At 45.2% G+C, this 19,364-nt stretch overlaps 1 non-coding gene and 1 pseudogene across 1 annotated transcript; both read left to right on the top strand.

Annotated features, from left to right (window-relative positions):
- The first annotated feature begins 16,313 nt into the window (after nucleotides 1–16,313).
- Nucleotides 16,314–16,386, top strand: TRNAE-CUC. The gene has a single exon. It is a non-coding gene; the product is annotated as a tRNA-Glu (tRNA).
- Nucleotides 16,387–16,789: 403 nt separating this feature from the next.
- On the top strand, nucleotides 16,790–17,693 carry LOC125532937 (annotated as a pseudogene).
- Nucleotides 17,694–19,364: the final 1,671 nt, after the last annotated feature.

A 19,364-nucleotide genomic window follows, 5' to 3' on the forward strand; every position in this document is an offset into this window, starting at 1 on the left:
GTTCAAAATGGAACAGTCAAAGTAGGAGTTCTTGCCTATGTTGTAAGTGAAGGAAATATGCCCTAGAGGCAATAATAAAGTTATTATTTATTTCCTTATATCATGATAAATGTTTATTATTCATGCTAGAATTGTATTAACCGGAAACATAATACATGTGTGAATACATAGACAAACAGAGTGTCACTAGTATGCCTCTACTTGACTAGCTCATTAATCAAAGATGGTTATGTTTCCTAACCATGGACAAAGAGTTGTTATTTGATTAACGGGATCACATCATTAGGTGAATGATCTGATTGACATGACCCATTCCATTAGCTTAGCACCCGATCGTTTAGTATGTTGCTATTGCTTTCTTCATGACTTATACATGTTCCTATGACTATGGATTATGCAACTCCCGTTTGCCGGAGGAACACTTTGTGTGCTACCAAACGTCACAACGTAAATGGGTGATTATAAAGGTGCTCTACAGGTGTCTCCAAAGGTACATGTTGGGTTGGCGTATTTCGAGATTAGGATTTGTCACTCCGAATGTCGGAGAGGTATCTCTGGGCCCTCTCGGTAATGCACATCACATAAGCCTTGCAAGCATTACAACTAATGAGTTAGTTGCAAGATGATGTATTACGAAACGAGTAAAGAGACTTGCCGGTAACGAGATTGAACTAGGTATTGAGATACCGACGATCGAATCTCGGGCAAGTAACATACCGATGACAAAGGGAACAACGTATGTTGTTATGCGGTCTGACCGATAAAGATCTTCGTAGAATATGTGGGAGCCAATATGAGCATCCAGGTTCTGCTATTGGTTATTGACTGGAGACGTGTCTCGGTCATGTCTACATTGTTCTCGAACCCGTAGGGTCCGCACGCTTAAGGTTTCGATGACAGTTATATTATGAGTTTATGAGTTTTGATGTACCGAAGTTAGTTCGGAGTCCCGGATATGATCACGGACATAACGAGGAGTCTCGAAATGGTCGAGACATAAAGATTGATATATTGGACGGCTATATTCGGACACCGGAAGTGTTCCGGGGAAGTTTCGGATAAAACCGGAGCACCGGGGTGTTACCGGAACCCCCCGGGGGGTTAATGGGCCTCATGGGCCTAAAGTGGAGAAGAGGAGGGGCTGCCAGGGCAGGCCACGCGCCCCCTCTCCCCCTAGTCCGAATTGGACAAGGAGGGAGGGGCGGCGCCCCCCTCTCCTCTCTCCCTTCCTTCCCCCTCTCCTACTTGGACAAGGAAAGGGAGGGGAGTCCTACTCCCGGTAGGAGTAGGACTCCTCCTGCGCGCCTCCTACTAGGGCCGGCCGCACCCCCCTTGGATCCTTTATATACGGAGGCAAGAGGCACCCCATAGACACAAGTTGATCCACGTGATCTTACTCTTAGCCGTGTGCGGTGCCCCCTTCCACCATAATCCTCGATAATATTGTAGCGGTGCTTAGGCGAAGCCCTGCAACGGTAGAACATCAAGATCGTCACCACGCCGTCGTGCTGACGGAACTCTTCCCCGACACTTTGCTGGATCGGAGTCCGGGGATCGTCATCGAGCTGAACGTGTGCTAAAACTCGGAGGTGCCATAGTTTCGGTGCTTGATCGGTCGGGCCATGAAGACGTACGACTACATCAACCGCGTTGTGCTAACGCTTCCGCTGTCGGTCTACAAGGGTACGTAGATCACACTCTCCCCTCTCGTTGCTATGCATCACCATGACCTTGCGTGTGCGTAGGAAATTTTTTGAAATTACTACGTTCCCCAACAGTGGCATCCGAGCCTAGGTTTTATATGTTGATGTTATATGCACGAGTAGAACACAAATGAGTTGTGGGCGATATAAGTCATACTGCTTACCAGCATGTCATACTTTGGTTCGGCGGTATTGTTGGACGAAGCGGCCTGGACCAACATTACGCGTACGCTTACGCGAGACCGGTTCTCCCGACGTGCTTTGCATAGAGGTGGCTTGCGGGTAACAGTTTCTCCAACTTTAGTTGAACCGAGTGTGGCTACGCCCGGTCCTTGCGAAGGTTAAAACAGCACCAACTTGACAAACTATCGTTGTGGTTTTGATGCGTAGGTAAGATTGGTTCTTGCTTAAGCCCGTAGCAGCCACGTAAAACTTGCAACAACAAAGTAGAGGACGTCTAACTTGTTTTTGCAGGGCATGTTGTGATGTGATATGGTCAAGACATGATGCTAAATTTTATTGTATGAGATGATCATGTTTTGTAACCGAGTTATCGGCAATTGGTAGGAGCCATATGGTTGTCGCTTTATTGTATGCAATGCAATCGCACTGTAATGCTTTACTTTATCACTAAGCGGTAGCGATAGTCGTGGAAGCATAAGATTGGCGAGACGACAACGATGCTACTATGGAGATCAAGGTGTCGCGCCGGTGACGATGGTGATCATGACGGTGCTTCCAAGATGGAGATCACAAGCACAAGATGATGATGGCCATATCATATCACTTATATTGATTGCATGTGATGTTTATCTTTTATGCATCTTATCTTGCTTTGATTGACGGTAGCATTATAAGATGATCTCTCACTAATTATCAAGAAGTGTTCTCCCTGAGTATGCACCATTGCGAAAGTTCTACGTGCTGAGACACCACGTGATGATCGGGTGTGATAGGCTCTACGTTCAAATACAACGGGTGCAAAACAGTTGCACACGCGGAATACTCAGGTTATACTTGACGAGCCAAGCATATACAGATATGGCCTCGGAACACGGAGACCGAAAGGTCAAGCGTGAATCATATAGTAGATATGATCAACATAGTGATGTTCACCAATGAAACTACTCCATCTCACGTGATGATCGGACATGGTTTAGTTGATTTGGATCACGTAATCACTTAGAGGATTAGAGGGATGTCTATCTAAGTGGGAGTTCTTTAAGTATATGATTAATTGAACTTAAATTTATCATGAACTTAGTACCTGATAGTATCTTGCTGGTTTATGCTTGATTGCAGATAGATGGCTCGTGCTGTTGTTCCGTTGAATTTTAATGTGTTCCTTGAGAAAGCAAAGTTGAAAGATGATGGTAGCAATTACACGGACTGGGTCCGTAACTTGAGGATTATCCTCATTGCTGCACAGAAGAATTACGTCCTGGAAACACACTGGGTGCCAGGCCTGCTGCTGGAGCAACACCAGATGTTATGAACGTCTGGCAGAGCAAAGCTGATGACTACTCGATAGTTCAGTGTGCCATGCTTTACGGCTTAGAATCGGGACTTCAACGACGTTTTGAACGTCATGGAGCATATGAGATGTTCCAGGAGTTGAAGTTAATATTTCAAGCAAATGCCTGGATTGAGAGATATGAAGTCTCCAATAAGTCCTATAGCTGCAAGATGGAGGAGAACAGTTCTATCAGTGAGCATATACTCAAAATGTCTGGGTATAATAATCACTTGATTCAATTGGGAGTTAATCTTCTAGATGATCGCGTCATTGACAGAATTCTCCAATCACTGCCACCAAGCTACAAGAGCTTCGTGATGAACTATAATATGCAAGGGATGAATAAGACTATTCTCGAGCTCTTCGCAATGCCGAAAGCTGCGGAAGTAGAAATCAAGAAGGAGCATCAAGTGTTGATGGTCAACAAGACCACTAGTTTCAAGAAAAAGGGCAAAGGTAAGAAGAAGGGGAACTTCAAAAAGAACAACAAGCAAGTTGCTACTCAAGAGAAGAAACCCAAACCTGGACCTAAGCCTGAAACTGAGTGCTTCTACTGCAAGCAGACTGGTCACTGGAAGCGGAACTGCCCAAGTATTTGCCGGATAGGAAGGATGGCAAGGTGAACAAAGGTATATGTGATATACATGTTATTGATGTGTACCTTACTAATGCTCGCAGTAGCACCTGGGTATTTGATACTGGTTCTGTTGCTAATATTTGCAACTCGAAACAAGGACTATGGATTAAGCGAAGATTGGCTAAGGACGAGGTGACGATGCGCGTGGGAAACGGTTCCAAAGTCGATGTGATCGCAGTCGGCACGCTACCTCTACATCTACCTTCGGGATTAATATTAGACCTAAATAATTGTTATTTGGTGCCAGCGTTAAGCATGAACATTATATCTGGATCTTGTTTGATGCGAGACGGTTATTCATTTAAATCTGAGAATAATGGTTGTTCTATTTATATGAGTAATATCTTTTATGGTCATGCACCCTTAAAGATTGGTCTATTCTTATTGAATCTCGATAGTAGTGACACACATATTCATAGTGTTGAAGCCAAAAGATGCAGAGTTGATAATGATAGTGCAACTTATTTGTGGCACTGCCGTTTAGGTCATATCGGTATAAAGCGCATGAAGAAACTCCATACTGATGGACTTTTGGAACCACTTGATTATGAATCACTTGGTACTTGCGAACCGTGCCTTATGGGTAAGATGCCATGGGCAAGATGACTAAATGCCGTTCTCCGTACATGGAGAGAGCAACAGATTGTTGGAAATCATACATACAGATGTATGTGGTCCGATGAATATTGAGGCTCGTGGCGGATATCGTTATTTCTCACCTTCACAGATGACTTAAGCAGATATGGGTATATCTACTTAATGAAACATAAGTCTGAAACATTTGAAAAGTTCAAAGAATTTCAGAGTGAAGTTAAATCATCGTTAACAGAAAATAAAGTTTCTACGATCTGATCGTGGAGGAGAATATTTGAGTTACGAGTTTGGTGTACATTGAAACAATGCGAATAGTTTCGCAACTCACGCACCGGAACCACAGCGTAATGGTGTGTCGAATGTCGTAATCGAATGTCGTAATCGTACTTTACTAGATATGGTGCGATCTTTGATGTCTCTTACTGATTTACAGCTATCGTTTTGGGGTTATGCTTTGGAGACGGCTGCATTCACGTTAAATAGGGCACCATCAAAATCCGTTGAGACGACGCCTTATGAACTATGGTTTGGCAAGAAACCAAAGTTGTCGTTTCTGAAAGTTTGGGGCTGCGATGCTTATGTGAAAAAGCTTCAACCTGATAAGCTCGAACCCAAATCGGAGAAATGTGTCTTCATAGGATATCCAAAGGAGACTATTGGATACACCTTCTATCACAGATCCGAAGGCAAGACTTTTGTTGCTAAGTTCAGAAACTTTCTAGAGAAAGAGTTTCTCGCGAAAGAAGTGAGTGGGAGGAAAATAGAACTTGACGAGGTAACTGTACCTGCTCCCTTATTGGAAAGTAGTGCATCACAGAAAACTGTTTCTGTGACACCTACACCAATTAGTGAGGAAGCTAATGATAATGATCATGAAACTTCAGGACAAGATACTACTGAACCTCATAGATCAACCAGAGTGAGATCCGCGCCAGAGTGGTACGGTAATCCTGTTCTGGAAGTCATGCTACTAGATCATGATGAACCTACGAACTATGAAGAAGCGATGGTGAGCCCAGATTCCGCAAAATGGCTTGAAGCCATGAAATCTGAGATGGGATCCATGTATGAGAACAAAGTGTGGACTTTGGTTGACTTGCCCAATGATCGACAAGATATTGAGAATAAATGGATCTTCAAGAAGAAGACTGACGCCGACGGTAATATTACTGTCTACAAAGCTCGACTTGTCGCAAAAGGGTTTCGGCAAGTTCAAGGGATTGACTACGATGAGACCTTCTCACCCATAGCGATGCTTAAGTCTGTCCGAATCATGTTAGCAATTACCGCATTTTATGATTATGAAATTTGGCAGATGGATGTCAAAACTGCATTCCTGAATGGATTTTTGGAAGAAGAGTTGTATATGATGCAACCAGAAGGTTTTGTCGATCCAAAGGGAGCTAACAAAGTGTGCAAGCTCCAGCGATCTATTTATGGACTGGTGCAAGCCTCTCGGAGTTGGAATAAATGCTTTGATAGTGTGATCAAAGCATTTGGTTTTATACAGAATTTCGGAGAAGCCTGTATTTACAAGAAAGTGAGTGGGAGCTCTGTAGCATTTCTGATATTATATGTGGATGACATATTACTGATTGGAAATGATATAGAATTTCTGGATAGCATAAAGGGATACTTGAATAAGAGTTTTTCAATGAAAGACCTCGGTGAAGCTGCTTACATATTAGGCATTAAGATCTATAGAGATAGATCAAGACGCTTAATTGGACTTTCACAAAGCACATATCTTGACAAAGTTTTGAAGAAGTTCAAAATGGATCAAGCAAAGAAAGGGTTCTTGCCTGTGTTACAAGGTGTGAAGTTGAGTCAGACTCAATGCCCGACCACTGCAGAAGATAGAGAGAAAATGAAAGATGTTCCCTATGCTTCAGCCATAGGCTCTATCATGTATGCAATGCTGTGTACCACACCTGATGTGTGCCTTGCTATAAGTCTAGCAGGGAGGTACCAAAGTAATCCAGGAGTGGATCACTGGACAGCGGTCAAGAACATCCTGAAGTACCTTAAAAGGACTAAGGATATGTTTCTCGTGTATGGAGGTGACAAAGAGCTCATCGTAAACGGTTACGTTGATGCAAGCTTTAACACTGATTCGGACGATTCTAAATCGCAAACCGGATACGTGTTTACATTAAATGGTGGAGCTGTCAGTTGGTGCAGTTCTAAACAAAGCATCATGGCGGGATCTACATGTGAAGCAGAGTACATAGCTGCTTCAGAAGCAGGAAACGAAGGAGTCTGGATGAAGGAGTTCATATCCGATCTAGGTGTCATACCTAGTGCATCGGGTCCAATGAAAATCTTTGTGACAATACTGGTGCAATTGCCTTGGCGAAGGAATCCATATTTCACAAAAGAACCAAGCACATCAAAAGACGCTTCAATTCCATCCGGGATCTAGTCCAGGTGGGATACATAGAGATTTGCAAGATACATACGGATCCGAATGTAGCAGACCCGTTGACTAAGCCTCTTCCACGAGCAAAACATGATCAGCACCAAGGCTCCATGGGTGTTAGAATCATTACAGTATAATCTAGATTATTGACTCTAGTGCAAGTGGGAGACTGAAGGAAATATGCCCTAGAGGCAATAATAAAGTTGTTATTTATTTCCTTATATCATGATAAAAGTTTATTATTCATGCTAGAATTGTATTAACCGGAAACATAATACATGTGTGAATACATAGACAAACAGAGTGTCACTAGTATGCCTCTACTTGACTAGCTCGTTAATCAAAGATGGTTATGTTTCCTAACCATGGACAAAGAGTTGTCATTTGATTAACGGGATCACATCATTAGTTGAATGATCTGATTGACATGACCCATTCCATTAGCTTAGCACCCGATCGTTTAGTATGTTGCTATTGCTTTCTTCATGACTTATACATGTTCCTATGACTATGAGATTATGCAACTCCCGTTTGCCGGAGGAACACTTTGTGTGCTACCAAACGTCACAACGTAACTGGGTGATTATAAAGGTGCTCTACAGGTGTCTCCAAAGGTACATGTTGGGTTGGCGTATTTCGAGATTAGGATTTGTCACTCTGATTGTCGGAGAGGTATATCTGGGCCCTCTCGGTAATGCACATCACTAAAGCCTTGCAAGCATTGCAACTAATGAGTTAGTTGCGGGATGATGTATTACGGAACGAGTAAAGAGACTTGCCAATAACGAGATTGAACTAGGTATGGGATACCGACGATCGAATCTCGGGCAAGTAATATACAGGTGACAAAGGGAACAACGTATGTTGTTATGCGGTCTGACCGATAAAAGATCTTCGTAGAATATGTAGGAGCCAATATGAGCATCCAGGTTCCGCTATTGGTTATTGACCGGAGACGTGTCTCAGTCATGTCTACATTGTTCTCGAACCCGTAAGGTCCGCACGCTTAAGGTTACGATGACAGTTATATTATGAGTTTATACATTTTGATGTACTGAAGTTTGTTCGGAGTCCCGGATGTGATTACGGACATGACGAGGAGTCTCGAAATGGTCGAGACATAAAGATTGATATATTGGAAGCCTATGTTTGGATATCGGAAGTGTTCCGGGTGAAATCGGGATTTTACCGGAGTACCGGGAGGTTACCGGAACCCCCCGGGAGGTATATGGGCCTTAGTGGGCCTTAGTGGAAGAGAGGAGAGGTGGCCATAGATGGGCCGCGCGCCCGTCCTCCCCTTGGTCCCAATAGGACAAGGAGAGGGGGCCGGCCCCCCTTCCTCCTCTCTCTCCTCTCTTCCCCCCTCCGCGAATCCTATTTCAACTAGGAAAGGGGGGAGTCCTACTCCCGGAAGGAGTAGGACTCCTCCTGGCGCGCCTCCTCTTGGCCGGCCAGCCCCCCCCTTTGAGCCTTTATATACGGAGGCAAGGGGAACCCCTAGAGACACAAGTTGATCCACGTGATCATATTCTTAGCTGTGTGCGGTGCCCCCTTCCACCATAGTCCTCGATAATATTGTAGCGGTGCTTAGGCGAAGCCCTGCGATGGTAGAACATCAAGATCGTCACCACGCCGTCGTGCTGACGGAACTCTTCCCCGACACTTTGCTGGATCGGAGTCCGGGGATCGTCATCGAGCTGAACGTGTGCTAGAACTCGGAGGTGCCGTAGTTTCGGTGCTTGATCGGTCGGGCCGTGGAGACGTACGACTACATCAACTAAGTTAACGCTTCCGTTGTCGATCTACAAGGGTACGTAGATCACACTCTCCCCCTCTCGTTGCTATGCATCACCATGAACTTGCGTGTGCGTAGGAAATTTTTTGAAATTAGTACGAAACCCAACACCACAGGCAACAACATCAAGCAGTTCTGTTATGGAACTCAACATGAATTGAAGTAAAACAAAAACTGAATATTCTGAACCTTGACGCCATTCCCATCAGATTTAGCACCCCATAAACACTTGTATAAACAGACAAAATAGAACATAGAGATCATAACAGGGGTTTAGGATAGTGCCCTCAAACTTGTATGTGTCAAGTATTTAGAAACAAAACAATGTCACATTTATGGAAATAGAGGGACTAAAAAGATATATGAGCATAAGGTCTTCAATAAGTAGACTCAAAGGCACATGACATCATAGAGAAGATAAAAGCACAAGATGACTGCAGTGACTAGGCTACAAGTTAATACAATTAACACAAGTTAATGCAAGTCTGATGTACTACTCAGGCTAAGAAGAAGCAGGTACAGTAGTAGTTTTAGCACACTAGTACATGTGTTAAAATGGAAGCATCGTTGCTGGGTTATATTAATAAATAATCCAAGTGTTGCAACGGCGAACAAAATTTAAAAAAATCTATACACATTCATAGACCACAACACATTTACCGACATTGATGGACTGGACAAACCTAACACATACTTATCATACTAACTAGTAGGATGCCCGTGCTACGCTACTGGGTCACACAAGATTTCGCTTCATCCATTTGGTAACCTAAGAGGAGATTAGACAAATTTGAACTGTAGCTACCTTATTGTTTGCTCTTTATTTTTCCCAAAAATCATTTATAGTTACATAATTATCTATTTAAGCATAAATACATGGTTTGGTGGCGATACGTCGAGTTTTGGATGGTGGCCTAGAGCCCCAAGTCCAAAGCGCATAAACTCGCATGCCCACCGCGTGGTCACCGCGTGACCTTGGTGTTGACATGCGTTCTGGGAGGTCTAGGCATGTCTAGTGGGTTGGGCACTCCCCAGGTAGGTGCTAGGAAGAAAATTACAACAGAAGAATCTCACGAGGAGACCGACCTATGCTCAAAGATGAATTAATAGCCAAGTGTTTGATTAGCGCTACGGGAAATGCACATGGCCAATGGGCGTGAGTTTTGGCTGAGGATGATCATCTACTAAGAGGAATGTCTTCATAAATTTTCAGCTCAAAAGAAGGATCCTAGGTGGTACTTGCTTTGCAAAGTACCACACTGGACCAAAATATGAATGTTGAAGCTGGGCTCAAAATAATGAATGGATTTAGCTGAAATTTGGTGGAGGATGGTTATTTGGGCATAGTAAAGCACTGTAGAAAATTGATACCATTTGGACATGCCAAAGTGGTACTTCCTTCACAATGCTCTTCTCTGGACAGAAACTTGGAAAAATTAGCGAGAGAAATTGGATGAATGAAATGAGCTCAAATTTGGTGTAGGTAAGTTACATAGGTATGGTCATGCGCTTGTAAATTTTCAAATCATTTGGGTACCTAGCTAGTACTTACTTCACAAAGCTTCTCTCGAGGTAGAAACTTTGGAAATTTCCTGAGAAAGATTTACCAGGAAAATGGAGCTGAATATTATCATGCGGCAATGATTTGGGTATGGAAAAGTGCCCAAAAATTTTGAGGGTAATAGGAGGGGTCTAGATAACACTTGCTTTGCAACGTGCCAATCTGGCCATAAAATATAAATTGAACCTGGGATCACATAGATGATTTAAATGAGCTGCAATTTGGAGGAGAGTGATAATTTGGGCATATGAAGGAATTGTATAAATTTGGATATATAAAAAAGGTACTTCCTTCACAATGCTTCTAGGTGGACAAAAACTTTGAAAATTTGCCGAGGAAGATTTGCTAGGAAAATGGAGCTAAATTTTGTCATGAGGCAATGATTTGGATAGGAAAAAGTGCCCAAAAATTTTGAGGGCAATGAAGAATATATAAATAGCACTTCCTTCATAAAGTGCTGTTGTGAACAGAATAGAAAAATGAATATTGTTGAATTATTTTTGAACTAGGCAAGGAAGGATTTTTACATATTTTCGAAGATATGACCCAAGGAATTTATGAGATTTTTTGTGAATTTTGGGAATGACAGAAATACAGGTTGCTTCACAACCTAGGGCCAAAATTGACACATGGACATGACACATAGGCGAAACTAATGAGGTGGCGCCAAGTCATACCAATCCACCACAATTTACAAGGTTATGACCATCTATATTGGTCATGATCAGCTAGAAATAAGGCAGCGGAATAGTGTTGTCTGCTTTATGACCATTTCGTGTGAGGAAATTACGACCTTTCTAACCAAAATGGTCAATATAGTTTAGGGTTTGGAGCCCCCCGGATTTTGACCAATTGGTCTCAAATGGTCATAGATCTATGACCAATTCTTCCAGGGTCACTGACAGAAGGTCACTAGTTGACATATTTCTTGTAGTGGAGCCGCCGACAGATCGTTGCCGCCGCTCTCATACCGGAGTCGGCCTGACCTTGTCGATGACAGTCGTGAAGTCTTCATGCACGTGCCCCTAAGGACAAGCATTCGGGAGCCACAATCGTCATCATTGAATCCATGAATTGATCTGAAGAACTTGATATCAAATTTCGCCCTAACAAGAACCCCTAACCTTGCCGCTCCGAGGAGCTGGCAGGAATCTACGCCGGAGCTCCGTCTTATCCGTCCCGACGAATGAACTTGAGGAGGATCGGAGCCCACAAGACTGACTCGAAGAAGAAGCGCCGCCATCCGTCCGTATGCCGCCCTTGCGAGAACCAAAACCCTACCTATCTAAGCCAAGGCACCAGGAATTCCCTCCCCGCCACCGGCCGCTGGAGCGGCAAGCGGAGGGGAGGCGAATCCACGTGCTTGCCGACGAAGATCGAAGGGAAGAAAGCTTTCTCTAGTAGCCTTGCGAGAGGGAAAGAAAAAGCTGCACAATATGTTGGGAAGCGTAGCATGCAATTTCAAAAAAATTCCTACGATCACGCAAGATCTATCTAGGAGATGCATAGCAACGAGAGGGGGAGAGTGTGTCCACGTACCCTCGTAGACCGAAAGCGGAAGCGTTAGGTTAACACGGTTGATGTAGTCGAACATCTTCACGATCCAACCGATGTAGTACCGAACGTACGGCACCCCCGAGTTCAGCACACGTTCAGCTTGATGACGTCCCTCGAACTCTTGATCCAGTAGAGGGTCAAGGGAGAATTTCCTCAGCACGATGGCGTGGTGACAGTGATGGTGATGTGATCCGCGCAGGGCTTCGCCTAAGCACTACGACGCTATGAGCGGAGGAGTAAACTATGGAGGAGGGCACCGTACATGGCTAAGAGAATCACTGTTGTACTTTGGGGTGCCCCCTGCCCTCGTATATAAAGGAGGGGAGGAGGATGCCGGCCACCAGGGGCGCGCCATAAGGGGGGGGACTGACTAGGACTCCCACTCCTAGTCGCCCCCCCTTCCTTTCTATCGGAGGGGAAAAGTGAAGGAGAGGGAGAGAGGAAAAGGAAAGGGGGCCGCGCCCCCTCCCCCTTGTCCAATTCGGACTCCCTTGGGGGTGGGGACGCCACCCTTGCGGGCTCCCCTCTCTCTCCCCTATGGCTCATGAAGGCCCATTACTTCCCCGGGGGTTCCGGTAACCCTTCAGTACTCCGATAAATGTCTGAAATGTCCCAAAACCATTCCGGTGTCCGAATACCTTCGTCCAATATATCAATCTTTACCTCTCGACTATTTTGAGACTCCTCGTCATCTCTGTGATCTCATCCGGAACTCCGAACAATCTTCGGTCACTAAAAACACGTTACTCATAATACAAATCCTCATCGAACGTTAAGTGTGCGGACCCTACGGGTTCGAGAACTATGTAGACATGACCGAGACACATCTCCGGTCAATAACCAATAGCAGAACATGGATGCTCATATTGGTTCCTACATATTCTACGAAGATCTTTATCGGTCAAACCGTAATGAGAACATACGTAATTCCCTTTGTCATCGGTATGTTACTTGCCCGAGGTTCGATCATCGGTATCCTCATACCTAGTTCAATCTCGTTACCAGCAAGTCTCTTTACTCGTTCCGTAATGCATCATCCCGTAACTAACTAATTAGTCACATTGCTTGCAAGGCTTGATGTGCATTACTGAGAGGGCCCAGAGATACCTCTCTGATACACTGAGTGACAAATCATAATCTTGATCTATGCCAACCCAACAAACACCTTCGGAGACACATGTAGAACATCTTTATAATCACCCAGTTACATTGTGACATTTGATAGCACATAAGGTATTCCTCCGGTATTCAGGAGTTACATAATCTCATAGTCACAGGAATATGTATAAGTCATGAAGAAAGCAATAGCAATAAAACTTAACGATCATTATGCTAAGCTAACGGATGAGTCTTGTCCATCACATCATTCTCCTAATGATGTGATTCGTTCATCAAATGACAACACATGTCTATTGTCAGGAAACTTAACCATCTTTGATTAATGAGCTAGTCTAGTAGAGGCATACTAGGGACACTTTGTTTTGTCTATGTATTCACACATGTATCAAGTTTCCGGTTAATACAATTCTAGCATGAATAATAAACATTTATCATGATATAAGGAAATATAAATAACAACTTTATTATTGCATTTAGTTCATATTTCCTTCAGTCTCCCTTTTGCACTTCCAACATGGTGTATCAGGTCGCCATCTTACACGCACACATATTTTAACCTCACAAAATAATCCGTGAAGGGGAATTTTTAAGCCTGGCCTCCATTTCCATTACAATCATGGCTGGCTCCCTTGTGTGGTGGTAAAAGTTGGCTCGCACATGGGTAATTTAGTGGTTGGGGTACAAAGCAGCCATAGGTCCATAGTGGAAACGGAAAATTCTGTATTCACAGAAACAGAAAGCGCCATTACATATATGTTCTGCCACAAAAATATCGTTTCGTTTTTTTATTGCCGCCTACACAAATCAGTTCTTGCTTCCATATTACCTCCCCGTTTTCGTTTTTCGCCGGAAAAGCAGAAAGTTTTCACTCTGTTTTCATCCCGGTATTAACCAAACCAGCAACACAAATACTAAAAATAAAAATATCAAAATCTTTGGAGCTGGTCATCATCATCACCCCTGAATGGGTTGATGGTGCAATGTCGCATATTGCCACAACGCCGGAATCAACATCTCCCTGTTGATCGTAGACGAGAAATCATCAAGGCAATCGAACACCCTACAGAAGAAGTCATCACCATCGAAAGAGCCGAAGATCCGAAACCAAACATCTATTAATTCGCATAGGTCTCATGCTCGTAGACAAGAAATCATCAAGGCAATCGAACACCCTACAAAAGAAGTCATCACCATCGAAAGAGCCAAAGATCCAAAACCAAACATCTATTAATTTGCATAGGTCTCATCAGAGGCCGCATCAAAATTGTGAAGACGGAAGACGAGGCTCAAGGGCCAAACTGCACAGGAGTGTTGACGTCGTCGCACCAACAAATCCCTGCAAACAATAACCTCATTGGCTAGAAAAGTCAGTAAAAATATACTATGAAGCCATTGAAGCTGGCACAGGGGACGATGTTGAGATTGTGAGGCTCAAGAAGACCGTTGCCGCCACTGTAGACGACACACCGTCACAGGAGACTTTCTTCACTTATCCAGATCTGAAAACCACAAAATAGTATTTTCAGGATCAACAGCGTCGAGTCGGTTAATCTCTGTTGGAAAGTATGTATGCCAAGCATTTTATAGAGAATCAACTTGTGGTTGGATGGATGGTGGTAACTCAGCCACCAGAAATCAAACCATAGATTTGACATCATGTCTTGTAAAAACAGAATATTCTTTCGGCGCAAGGTGGCGTTTTCTATGATAGTGTGGCGCATGTGATGATTTCATCGATCTCAGACCTGCCTGCTCAGTGTTTCAGAAATGCACATCAGGATTTGCGTATTTGCATATATGTGAGGGTGAATGTACTTGTGTAGTATATGCGAGTTTGTGCGTCTGCCGTTAGTTTCTTAAAATAAACATTTTGTAGCGATCCAACAATAATTAATTTTACAACCCAAACCACGAGCCTTCTCTTCCGCTCTCGAGTGCGCACCCGAGCCCTCGCTTGGTTTCTTCACAGTCGCAACGCCACCGCCGCTCCCCACATCCCGGTTGCGGCTCTGTACCTCTCACGCTCCTTTCCCTATCCTCCGTCCCATCCTTGCAGCGCCTCAGCCCGCGCTCAACCACGACTCGCCTCCTCCTCACGCCCCTGCTCCGCCTACAGTTGTTGCCGCCACCAGCTTTATTCCGAGTCGGCTGTGACTGTGGGGTCTGATCTGTGTTAGCTGTGGACTAAGGTTGGAATTATTAATTTGTGCATATATGTGTTCGACTGGCTAATCTGTGTTTGGCATGTATACGGGTTGAAAATATGTGATAGTGTTAGATAGTGCACAATTTCGGCATATATGAGTGGAAGAGGAGAAGAAGACATTGAGCAATAATGAGCATGTATTTTGGTAACCGAGAGCATGTGAAATTGTTGGTTGATCTATAAAAATGCGATAGTGTTAGATAGTGAGCAATTTCGACATATGTGACGGTTTTTGAGAGCAAATTTCTTTTTCAGTTCATGTATATGTTGTGAAGCAAGCAAGTTCAACATACATGTTGTGTATATCATTTTCATTGTTTTGTTTTACAAAAGGTGTACTCATGTGTTATTTGTCTTTGTTTGTAGATGTGTCCGACGGCGACCAAGTTTTGTCGTTCTCCATTAGCGGATGAGGACAAAATGAGAGATCACCATAGTTTTACATGCAAGAATGTGAGGGTGCCAACTCCAACATCTCAAGCTGGTCCCTCTCAAGTTAACATTGTGGACAATGATGCTCAAGTTACACATGCGGCGAGTCATGGTAAAGGCAGGAAGAAGAAGTCACGTCCTTATTCACCTAGGCCAACGACGACCAAAAAGGTGTCAAGTGAGAGTAGTCGAAAAACAACATTAAAGCTAATGGTAGACATGTTTGACTCTATGACAGCTGAGCTCAAAGCTGATCCTGATCCTGTGAGACAGGAGATTCAAGAGATGTTGGCCATGGTGATTGCGGATGGAGGTGTGCCTGGTGGAGTGGTGGTGATGAGCATTTCTATGCTTCACAACTTTTCATGAAAGGAATATCGTGGTGTATTCAGTTGTTTAGAGGAGGATGGTGCTGCTGTGAGGCTTGAGTGGCTGTGACGAAGAATAACTAGCGAGCAACTCAGATGTGTTATTTGCTTTGAAACAATTGTCTTCTTTGGGCACCAGTAGTGTTGACATGGACTATTTGCTGTCAACTCGTGTTATTGTCATGAACAATTTGATGTCAACTCGTATTGTTGTCATGAACTATCAGTTTGAACTAGCCTTAAATCACATAGACCAGACGATATATAGCGCGTAAGTCCTGGGCGTTGCTTGGTTATGTTTACTCATCAACTGTATTCTGGCCACCATACAACCACATCTTAAGCCTGCGTTCGGGACAGGAACATACACACACTCATCAAGCTGTGTGCCAACAGTCGAACATAATCCGTCGTAGTCTAGGTGGTTAGGATACTCGGCTCTCACCCGAGAGACCCGGGTTCAAGTCCCGGCGACGGAATTATTTTTGTGGTTTTTTCCTACGCTGGTGCGTTTCTTACAACGTCCAAAAGCAGCAGCACTGAAGACATCTTTTCTGCATGTAGCGTATCGTCAACAATTTATGCCCGAAGCAAGACTGCACGGTACGCGCTGGCCCTCCCTGCCGCCTCGCCTCCCAATCCTCGCCTATTTATTGGTCCGCTTCGCTGCCCGGCGATTCAACCGCTCAGTTGGACGCCTCCCACAGGTACTATCTCGATTTCACGATTGATTGATTGGTATCACATGCTCTTCCCTTCATTCATCTTTACACGAGCATGTCCGGATTCCCGCGCGGAAACTCCCCTCTGCACGCGCATGATACCTGCGAAAATGCGCGTTGTTGATTGTTCGATCCTGGTTGGTGACCCAAATGCATGGCAATGGCGTCAGAGAAACACAAATCCGCGTCGCCGGTAATGTATGCCGATCTCAGCCTGGTTTGGTTTGGTCCTCATGTGTTTTGATTGGGAACGGGTGGCGAGATAGTGTATTGATTAGTAGGAAGAAATCGATCGATTGATCGATCGGCCGGTCGGTCGATGCCTTGGCTCTGAGGCACAGCACGCGGTTCCGCGCGGTCACCGCGTTCCTCGGCGTGCTCTCCTTCGTCCTCGCCGTCGTCGCCGAGCTCAAGAAGCTAATTCTGTTAGCTGGCTCCGTCGCTACCACGTCGCTATGCGTGCATGCAAATGATCGATGTCCCATTCGATCGCAGCCGCCGTACCGGATGCCGATCAGAGGCGCGGACGTGGTCGTCTGCCGGCTCCCGCCGGACCCGACGGTGGCGCTGGGCGCCCTGTCCGCGCTCGCCGCCGCGTGCTGCGCCGGGATCGGCGCCGTCTCCGTCTTCTTCCCCTACGACGGCAGGTCCATCCCCAGGAAGGCCTCTTCGACTACACGCCATGCTCCACGTCTTCTTCCATCTCGCCATGTAATGGATCGAATCCACCAAGCACCGCGTCGTACCGTCGTAATATAATTACACCGGCAATATGAATTTTTTTTCGTTTTTTTTCTAGTGGCGCCACGGTGGCCGGGATAGGGACGACGACGTGGGCGACAGCGACGGAGGCCATGCACCACGTCCGGAACGTGCACCGCAACCTCGGGTACGCCTGCCCGACGGCCGAGACTGGGCTGCTCGGCGCCGCCGCGTTCCTCGACCTCGACGCCTCGCTCTTCTGGCTCATATGCGTCATGCTCGTTGGCAACGTCACGGAGGACTACTTCGACGGCCGGGACGAGATCGGCGGCGACGGAGGCGCAGGGACAGGAGAGAAGTGAACCTCAGTTTTCACAATATGCGGCATCCACATACACATTGTAAATTTGTGACAACGCAAACATGCAACACAATACGCGTCATCTTCATGTCGAGGACTTTTGTACGTTTATTGTGCATCAATTGCACGGTTCGCATTTGGCGTATCAGAGCATCTCCACTCGCCCCCTTCCCCTGTTGAGGAACGTAATAATTTTAAAAAAAATTCTACGCACACACAAGATCATGATGATGCATAGCAACGAGAGGGAGAATGTGTCCACGTACCCTCGTAGACCAAAAAATGGAAGCGTTAGCACAACGCGGTTGATGTAGTCGTACGTCTTCACGATCCGACCGGTCAAGTACTGAACGCACGGCACCTCCGAGTTCTGCACACGTTCAACTCGACGACATCCCTCGAACTCCGATCCAGCTGAGCTTTGAGGGAGAGTTCCGTCAGCACGACGGCGTGGTGACGATGTTGATGTTCTACCGTCGCAGGGCTTCGCCTAAGCACCGCTACGATATTATCGAGGTGGACTATGATGGAGAGGGGCACCGCACACAGCTAAAAGATCCAAGAGAACAATTGTTGTGTCTCCAAGGGGTGCCTCCCTCCCCGTATATAAAGGAGTGGAGAAGGAGGAGGGGGCATGCCACCCTAGGCGCGCCCCATGAGGAGTCCTACTCCCACCAGGAGGACTCCCCCTTTTCCATGTGGGAATAGGAGAGGAGAGGGAAGCAGGGAGAAGGGAAAGGAAAGGCCCCCCCCTCCTTGTCCAATTCGGACTAGGGGGGAAGGGGGCGCGTGGCTGCCCTTTGGCCGCCCCTCCTCTTCTCCATTAGGGCTCAATAGGCCCATTAGTCTCCCCGGGGGGTTTCGGTAACCCCCAGTACTCCGGTATATGCCCGAAACTCCCTGAAACCATTCCGGTGTCCGAACATGGTCGTCCAATGTATCGATCTTTATGTCTCAACCATTTCGAGACTCCTCGTCATGTCCGTGATCATATCCGGGATTCCGAACTACCTTCGGTACATCAAAAACCATAAACTCATAATATAACCGTCATCGAACTTTAAGCGTGCGGACCCTATGTGTTCGAGAACTATGTAGACATAACTGAGACACGTCTCTAGTCAATAACCAATAGCGGAACCTGGATGCTCATATTGGCTCCTACATATTCTACGAAGATCTTTATCGGTCAAACCGCATAACAACATACGTTGTTCCTTTTGTCATCGGTATGTTACTTGCCCGAGATTCGATCATCGATATCTCAATACCTAGTTCAATCTCGTTACCGGCAAGTCTCTTTACTCATTCTGTAACACATCATTCCGCAACTAACTCATTAGTTGCAATGCTTGCAAGGCTTAAGTCATGTGTATTACCGAGTGGGCCCAGAGATACCTCTCCGACAATCGGAGTGACAAATCCTAATCTCAAAATACGCCAACCCAACAAGTACCTTCGGAGACACCTGTAGAGCACCTTTATAATCATCCAGTTACGTTGTGACGTTTGGTAGCACACAAAGTGTTCCTCTGGTAAACAGGAGTTGCATAATCTCATAGTCATAGGAACATGTATAAGTCATGAAGAAAGCAATAGCAACAAACTAAACGATCAAGTGTTAAGCTAACAGAATGGGTCAAGTCAATCACGTCATTATCCTAATGATGTG

This window comes from Triticum urartu, chromosome 1 (assembly GCF_003073215.2).
Source record: "Triticum urartu cultivar G1812 chromosome 1, Tu2.1, whole genome shotgun sequence".
In the NCBI taxonomy this organism is placed as follows: Eukaryota; Viridiplantae; Streptophyta; class Magnoliopsida; order Poales; family Poaceae; genus Triticum; species Triticum urartu.